At 40.8% G+C, this 9106-nt stretch overlaps 1 long non-coding RNA gene across 1 annotated transcript in view; it reads right to left on the bottom strand.

Annotated features, from left to right (window-relative positions):
• Window positions 1-748: 748 nt before the first annotated feature.
• Window positions 749-9106, bottom strand: part of LOC118285582 — a 35614-nt gene continuing 27256 nt past the window's right edge. Inside the window, exon 3 of the long non-coding RNA XR_004785154.2 lies at window positions 749-1644. This is a non-coding gene — a long non-coding RNA (uncharacterized LOC118285582). The remainder of the gene's footprint in view (window positions 1645-9106) is intronic.

The raw sequence follows: 9106 nt of genomic DNA, 5'->3' as shown, positions 1-9106 counted from the left end.
TGTTGCTGTGCAGTTTGGGGAGGTGTGTTTGTTTTTTTGTGTCATTTTCCAAATATTTTTCTTTTGAGAAGACACATACACACACACATTTGTACCGTTACTCGAGCAGAATGAATACATACAGAATATAACAACTTCCATAATCCAGTAATTTTGGGTTTTTTTGGAAACTTCTGAGAAACAGATTAAGACAAAGATTAGCAAGAAATTAGGAAGCAGAGGCCGACGTATAATGCAACTTGTTACGAAGTGGAGACGTCATGGAGGCAACAAATTGTTAACTATTTGGCAAGCTAGCAGGCGGGTAACGCCCCCTGATCCTTAATGAGGGGGCGTTAGGAATATATATAAAATATATATAAAAATTATCTAGAATTACAAATTATGAATTCACGTCTCAGATCTTGTATCTGACCTTTGGATCTGAATTTGCCCTAATAAAATTTTGAGCAACACATTTTTTCGAGTATGAATTTATTAACATTGAAAATCAGTTATTGACATTTTGAAGCGTTGAACTCAGAGACTAAAAAAAAAAAACATATTTTCAATGCTGCCAAATTCGGTGGTAGAAAATGTCAAAAGTGAAATGTCAAAGTCTGGTGAGACAGCTTTGCTTCCATATTTCTCCTCATTGCGCTCGTCACTTTGTTGTGTCATTGATCGTGTCTTGATTTTTAAAAAGAAATGATTTCATAAGTCACTTCATAAAGAGTCCGGGTCTTTCTGAATATAGTCCTAATAAACGTAGAGGAACAAATACACAGAAATAGAACCGCAAATAAACATTAGAACACATAATAAATCCATTATATATCCATTATAATACAAGTTTACCTGCACACGTACACACAGTACGTGACATGTGCACAGTGTATGTATTCGTGTGTGTGTAACTATTTTTTTTTTTGGTTCAGGTTGGTCACTGTTGTGTGACCTACTTTTGCTGCACGGACATCCTGAAACACAACATCCTCATCCTCCTCTCAGTGGGTTGATAAATCCGTTTGGGGTGATTCTTTTTCTTTATCTGTTTGTGTGTTTGTTGCTTTAGACAGCAGTGGACGTGGTGTGTGTGTGTGTGTGTGTGCGTGTGCGTGTTTGTAAGTGTGTGTGTGCGCTTGGTCCTATTTACGGGATAAAAGCCTTCAGTGACCCAATAAGGGAAACAAAAATCAGAGCGTTTTATTGTGAAACAGCTCCGCTGCTTTTTTATCTACAAACCCTGTTTTACCCCCCGACAAGCACAAACAGCCCTGACACCGTTTTTCTCAAATTACTCACAGACATATTATCCTCATCTGATACATAAGAGGCTGAATATGGTTCAAACTGAGACAGCATTAAAGAGCAGTAATAGTAAAAAAAATATATATGTTTAAATAAAAGTTCAACAGTTTTCCTTGTTTGTTTTTTACCTTTTTGTACCTTTGACAAATGTTGCTTGTTTTCTTTTTATTGATCTGAAGATATAGACACAAAGAGAGTCGAAAACTCAATGTTCATGCTTACCCGATAAAGATGGACGACATGACATCTCCAAAAGTGAGGCCAAATCATCTGGATCGCCCCCTGGTGGCTGGCTGCAGTGTAGGTCGTAAGCCCCGCCCCCCTTCCATGTTAGCAGATGGGACATGGACCAAACTAAAACAAACAAAAAATCAAAGTACAAATTAAATCAATGTTTCCAAAGATGGTTTGTCATTTGAAGTCGTTCTTATCACACTGATGATTGTTCACGTGTTCGTGTTTCTGATAAATTGTTATTTGATGATATAAAAAACGACGTGAGAAGTCATGATTGACAGCTGACACTGACTCGTCATTGGTCGAGCGCACAAATCAGCGGGACCTCGATGGCAGCACTCGTATCCGGAATGTTTTGGCTTCATTTTTGTACAGTTTAAATACAGTTTATATTCTTACCCACCACTTACACCATCAATTACAAGAGTGAGTTTGCCAAAATTATATTTCTTTATTAAATGCCCCTCACTTTCCTAAAAATGCTGTCAATTCCCCAAAAAACTTTCCCCATACTTTCCAAAAATGTTTTTAAATGTTCCAACAATGTCCTCATTTACCAAAAGATGTCTTCACTACAAGAAAATGTCCTAACTAAAAAAAAAAAATCCTGATTTAATAGAAAATTTCGATCTTGGAAATAGACCCATCATCTGATCCTGGCGTGAGAGAAACTAAACGCGTCTGAATCCGTATCTGAACATTTTGGACAAAGCGGTTGTCGATCTTCGAGCCTGTTACCTCCGCAGGTTAAAGTGTGAACTGCACGTTTGATTCAGCAGGAGCTGCATTAGAGACTCTTCCAGGCTGTGGCAGCGGAACACAGCGGGTTCTCTGGCTGCGGCACGATTCAACATAATGTGGTTCACCAGGCCTTTGTAGACGGCTGCCTTAAGCAGCACCTCCACACACACACACACACACACACACGGACACAGTGCACACATACAGACACCAACCGACAGCACTTTTAAAAAAAGATTCCTCCTTTTAGACATATTTCCTTTGAACGTTTGGACTTTCAGCCTCATTTTAATTAGAGATTTCCTCTGAGAAGCTCTTAAATGAAGCATTAGCCAGAAAATCCATCTGCATTGCCAGTTTGTTACTAAAATAAAAGCCCCCGAGGTGTAAACCAACCTGGCATTTTACCTGTACCGTAATTTTTTATTCCACGTCTCTCCCCCTCTCTCGCTGCCTCTCCTTCACTTAGCGCGGCTCCCCAGACTGAGCGGGAGACGGGGCGCTAATTGGCGGAATATTAGAAACTATTATTTCTAATTAAACATCACAGAACGCACTGTCAGAGTTGGACCGGCGGAGTGATTTAAGACGCTGCCGAACCTCTGGCACCGTCACAAAGTCAATTAGCGGAGACGGACGAGGGATTCTTCAAACTGGCAGGCACGCGAAAAGAACACAACAAAAAACTCTGCCAGGGCTTCACGAACAGGTGTGACTGCATGTGTGTGTGTGACTGTGTGTGACTGTGTCCACGCTTCTTTTCTAACTTAGACGAGGCGATGGAAAGAGATTTAGCACTGGAACATGTTCAAATACTCTTGTCATACACTGTATGTATATTTCAATAATGTAACGATAACAATACCCGTATCAAAAATGGCCCTGAAGGCATGGATCGCACATTTTTGTTTGCCAACGCGTCACTACCGGAAATCACTTCTTCGTCGTCGCTCTATAATCAGTACTTGCTAGTGTCAGTACAGCGGCACTGCCGTTTCGGAGCGACGTCGAAGAGGAAGTGATTTTTCCGCGATTGTATCGTTATGTCAGCAATTTGGCAAAATTTTTACGCTGCAAAAGGCCGTTTTCTTTTCTGAGTTTAGTCGGTATCATTCACAGCAACAGAACAAAACAACATTCCGGTTCACGTCGCCATATCTGCCAGAATATTTATCAATATTTTACTCTGGAAAGTCGGACAAGTAAAACAGCGACATGTATCATATTTACACTGCTACTGTGAAGAGAAAAAGACTAAAGGTCTTTTCATTTTCTAAACTGTGGCGGCACTTTTAAGAGTTTTCAAAATGAAAATGAAACAACAATGAGAGTAATCATCACTTCATCAAGGGTTAGTAGCAAACATCTGTTAAAATATGTATAATTTTTTCAAATGCACTGGCATGGGGTCGGTGGTCTGCGTCGGCAGATAAGTCGGAACACCTCTAGTCAAAAGTATGTGGACACTGAAACTTGCGTGGTCTTTTGGGAGAAACAAAAAGGACATATGTGGGGACGTGGGTGTTCCAGACTGTAGGACACTGAGTGATAACTGAGCTGATGTTGCTCCAGTGTCGGGTGATTTCGAACTCTCTCCTTCTGCCGTCGTGTCTCCACGTCGCTCGGTCCCAGCGTGGCCCCGTTTTGATGATCTCAGGTTTGGGTTTATTGGTGCTTTACGGCCGCAGACCTGCTGTCACACACATTAAACACTGACACACGCGGCGCAGGCAACGACAACACACACACACACACACACACACACACACACACACACACACACACACACACACACACACACACACACACACACACACACACACACACACACACACACACACACACACACACACACACACACACACACAGCTATGGATCTATGTGTTGATCAGGAAATTGTGTGCAGACACACGGATACACACATTAATTACCATTCTGCACCACAGTCCCTTTAATGATACACACTAGCTGCTGATGAGAGGATGTATTGTAAAAAAAAATACATATATATATGCAGAAACTACACAGAGGAAGTATCTCACAAGTGATAAGCAGAAATATAACGGACTGCAGGTTCTCACTGCTCAGTGTGTAAACGTGTGAAAGAGCATCTTGACAAAACCCGACGCAACAACCACATCCTGTTGCTCGTCCACCTTTTTCTCCCCAGTCATTTATTAATAGCTTCACGCCAATTAACGCTAATGAGCTGTAGCACTTATGGATACCCAAAACTGATGACGAGTAGAGCTCGGTAGAGAAATGCTGTGAACATGACCGCGGAAGAGACTGTGGAGACAAAGAGTGTAAATACTTCAGTGTGGAGGGAGAATTTTAGTTGATTTGAACCTGTCGTCCATTAGTAAGACAAATGAATAAAACATGAAACTCAAACGGTTCTCAGGCTCCGTCCACACTTCTACATTTTCATTTTTAAACTAACAACTGTCCTCACAGGTGTTTTTAGCTTCGTGCCAATAATCATCTCTGTCCGTATTAACACGCCTCTAAATGCATATCACGTGACCGTTGACTTAAACTGTGCATGTGTGAGTCAACAGGAAGTAGATTGTCTCATCTGCAGTCGGTCGCTTTGTCACAGAAAATACTAATAACGATGGTGAAAAGTAAGAGCGGGGTTTCTTTTCTTGGAGCGACGACCAGGTGGAACTGTGACTGAGAGGAAGTGTTTGCGACACTTTGTGATCGACAAGTTCCTGACAACAGGAAGTGAATGCGAGTGACTGCATCATGCATTACAAAAGTAATCGTTTTTTTGCCCGTCCAAACTACGAGTTTTCAAATAAACCGGGGCAACATCATTTCCTAAACGTTCTTGTTGTTTTACAGGTGATGTATTTCTAAATGCTAAATTAATGCGTTATCATGATATTTTCAATAACTCAATTGTTTTTATTTATACCAGGTGTTTTTTTCGGAGAACCTTAGTTTGTTGTTGTTGTTTATAGGTGTTTCCCTGTAAAGTCGATTAGTAGATATTCATATTTATCTAATATTTGTTTGCGATATTAGAATATGGACATTAACATCAGAAGCTAATGGAATTTGAGGTGTGCAAGAGAGTGTGTGTGTGTGTGTGTGTGTTGGGAATACACAATCTATGCAAATGGTTCAACAGGTGAATGTTTATGGTGGAAATGACGGACTGTTTGTTTAGGAATGTTCATTTCCTGCCTACAAACACACACACACACTTTTTTCTCCACGTATTATAAATCAAAGCCTCATGAATGAACCTGGCATTATCTCTGATCAATACACAGATTTAGCATAAACATAAACTACCTGCTTTCTCTCTCTACACAAACACACACACACACGCGCATGCACACGCACACCAACTGACCACTCTCGTGCCAAAAAGCCAATTAGCCCGTCTGCTTTTTAAACAGAGCGTGCTGCATTAGCGTCGGCCTGTGTGTTTAAACAGGACTAATAGTTGAAAGGTTAATAACTGATGCAGCGGTAAGCAGTCTGCGGTAATCACCGGCTATTACCTCACTCGCTGCAATCACTTACTGCAACGCCCAGAAACTGGAGCAGGACCAGTAGATATATTCATATTCAACCAAGACGATGTTTATTACTGGTAGTGGCAGCTCAGGCGCAAGAGGGACTCTTGGTGTAAATCTATAGAATCATGGGTTACAGTTGTAGCTGCAGAGTCACATTTTAGAGATGGAAAGACACGAGATGTACTTATTCTGGCGCTTCATGGGTCTACTTCAGAAATGTGCAGATGTGAAGGGGAACTGGAAAGAAACTGATGTAAAATAACAGAAAGTTCTGCACAAACTCTTGAAATTCAATTTGACAGTTACAGTCCACGGCCGAAAATATACGAACAACCAAAATCTTATATCCATGAGTCGTAGTTGAGCGTGACTCTCTAGCCGTAACAGCCGAAACGGAGAAGTTTGGAAAACGATGCTCACCTTTTTCTTTTCGGAAAAAAACAAAGACTCTAGGAAAGGACGACGCAGTCACCCGCATTCGATTCCTGATTGGATCACAACTCGTCAACCAGCAGATAATACAACCCATTGCTAAAACTTATTGTCAGCAAAAGTTCCACCTCGTCGCCGCTCAAAGAAAAGAATTCCTTTTCAACATTTCCTTTCCACCTTCGTTGTATATTCTGTAACTGAGCAACCAACTGCAGAGAAGACAATCTGCTTCCTGTTTACATTGACATGCGCATCAACCAGTTTACGTGAACGGTCACATGACTTATTGGTAATAAAGCCCGACTCAAAATCTGGGAACTCGGAAAAAACATATCTTTGTGTACAAAGATATTTTGAACAATTCAAAACTTATAAACCTCACCTTCCACTGTTCATCTTTATTTTCCACGTGTCGACGTTCCCTCCTCATCTTGTTCTTCCTCCCTACACCCTTTGCCTGGGCTCCAACATATGTGTTTCTCTCACAGCCAAGAAAACATATTTTGGTCACACAAAGTAAAAATCCACATCACTTCCTCACCACCTATTGATTCGCTCTTGGCAATGACTGAGTGTTTGTGTACACGTCTCTGTGCGTTCGTATAAAAGGCGTATGTTTTAACACGTATGAAGTCGTGATCATGAGGAGTTGTCATGCATGTACATCTGTTCTCAGCATGTCACTCGATTCAAAACACGGAAACACAAAATACAGCAGGGAGTCAATTGTCTCTGTGAAATACTTTGTCTTTTTCCTTGAAAGGATGAAATGTATTTCAGTTTGTTTAGGCTTGATTATTGTATTAATAGTTGTTATTATCATGGTTTATTCTTTTGGTAAGTTCTCTCAATAGAATTTACATTATCTTTCACTTTGTAACATTCTTCTGTTGTTCTGCAAAGTTTTTAGACACTCTCACACTTATGGCTCCATATCAAGACGTTATAGCTCCATATCAGAATAGACAGGAAGCAGATCGTCTACTAATTCAAACTAGGGCTGCAACTTACAAGTTTTTTTCATTACCGATTAATCTGTCGATTATTTTAGATTAATCGATTAGTTGTTTGGTTCATTAAATGGTGAAAAATGTCGATTGTGTTTCCCCAAAACTCCAAGATGATGTTTTGTTTTGTCCACACACCTAAGATATTTAGTTTACTGTCACAGAGGAGCAAAGAAACCAGGAGATATTCACATTTAAGAAGCTGAAATCAGAGATTTTTTCATAAAAACTACTTGAACCGATTAATCGATTATCAAAATAGTTGGCAATTAAGTTAGTAGTCGGTTACTGATCCAAAAATCAATTAACTGTTGCAGCTCTACATCAAGAGCGAGAGGAAGTGATTGGAGTGTGAGGGGAGCGAGACGAAGAGGTTGAGGAAGCGATCAAAGCGGGAGAGGGGAAGGGAAGGGGGGAGGAAGTGGGAGGGAGGAAGAGGAGGATAGATAGCGAAGGGGCGACAGAGTGAAAGAGAGAGATTAATAGACGGCGGAGGGAGTTCAGAGAGGAAACGCTGACAAGTCTCTTTCAAGTGTTGGGAGATGGGAACACACTCACACACACTCACACACACTCTCAGGTCCCAGTGGAGGGCAGGTGTAGACAGCACCGCCATCTGTGTATCAAAGCTCCAAATATCATTACTGACACACACACACACACACACACTTTAATATAGGTGTGTATGTGTGCGTGATGCACATAAACAAAATCGACATCCCTATCAGGTGTAAAAAATCATCTCCCTCTCTCCATCATCATTTCCTATGACAGTCTTATTATGAAGATGTTCAAACTTATTCCTTTGTCACAAAACTGTTGACGAGACGAAGACTTATCTGCTCTTGAAATTATATTTGGAGTAACTTTGCAAATGTGGTTATTACTGGAGCCCGATGCCGATATTAGAGGAGTACAAGATATCTGATAACGACACATAATCTAATATTATCTTTCGTGACCTTTTGTGATTAACAGCCTGTTAAATGATGTGGAATAAAGTTATTGCGCAGCGTAACATTACATAGCCGAACATACGTCAAGGTGACGTGGTATAAGTTCATGTTACATAATGTTCAGTAGCATGAAATAACTTAATGTACTGTTAATCTTCACAAGTGTAACGTGATTATTTCACAAACCTGTTGAACTAACTTACTACAAGGCAGGTTGTAAAAATAATAATGATATTAAACTGAGACTAAAAGTTACAGTATCTATGTGAAATGCTGCAGTTTACTGTCTGATAATGAACTTAACTTCTTCCTTTACAGATTATAGCACGAAAGTTTGAGAAGAGATGCTTCACTTGAGGTCAAAATAAAAATGCTAATATGTCAAGTGTCCTGCAAGAAACCTTTCATGTTCAATGTTCAATATTTTATGGTGTGTATGTGTGTTCAAACTCCATAAATTACAATGAGATGAATAGTTAAATATGAAAATATGACAGGCTGGTCGTTTGACGCTTGTTCACATTGACATGAGACATCTGCTCTGGCCTGTGGAGAGAACGAGCTGTATGTGTATATGCGCGTGTTTGTGTCCGTGTGTGTGTGTGTGTGTGTGTGTGTGTGTGTGTGTGTTGAGTGCAGAGGGGTTTGCACAGAAAACTTCTCATTTCCATTTATTCCTGGGCATTTAGCCGACAGTCTTGCATGTGTGCAGTTGCGTAACTGTGTGTTTGTGTGTACGCGAACACGCACACACACACACACACACACACTTCTGTCAGAAGAGGGGATGAAAGGATGAGGAAGTCTCATGAGAACAAACGGATGAGGAGACAGTGGATGGCGGCGAGGGAGGGGACGGAGCGCGACACGAGGCGGTACGAACGCTGCCCGCCGCAGCATCAGCGTC

Source organism: Scophthalmus maximus, chromosome 20 (genome assembly GCF_022379125.1).
Source record: "Scophthalmus maximus strain ysfricsl-2021 chromosome 20, ASM2237912v1, whole genome shotgun sequence".
Taxonomy (NCBI): Eukaryota; Metazoa; Chordata; class Actinopteri; order Pleuronectiformes; family Scophthalmidae; genus Scophthalmus; species Scophthalmus maximus.
Note: the sequence above shows the minus strand (reverse complement) of the source record. Positions and strands in the feature narration are given on the sequence as shown.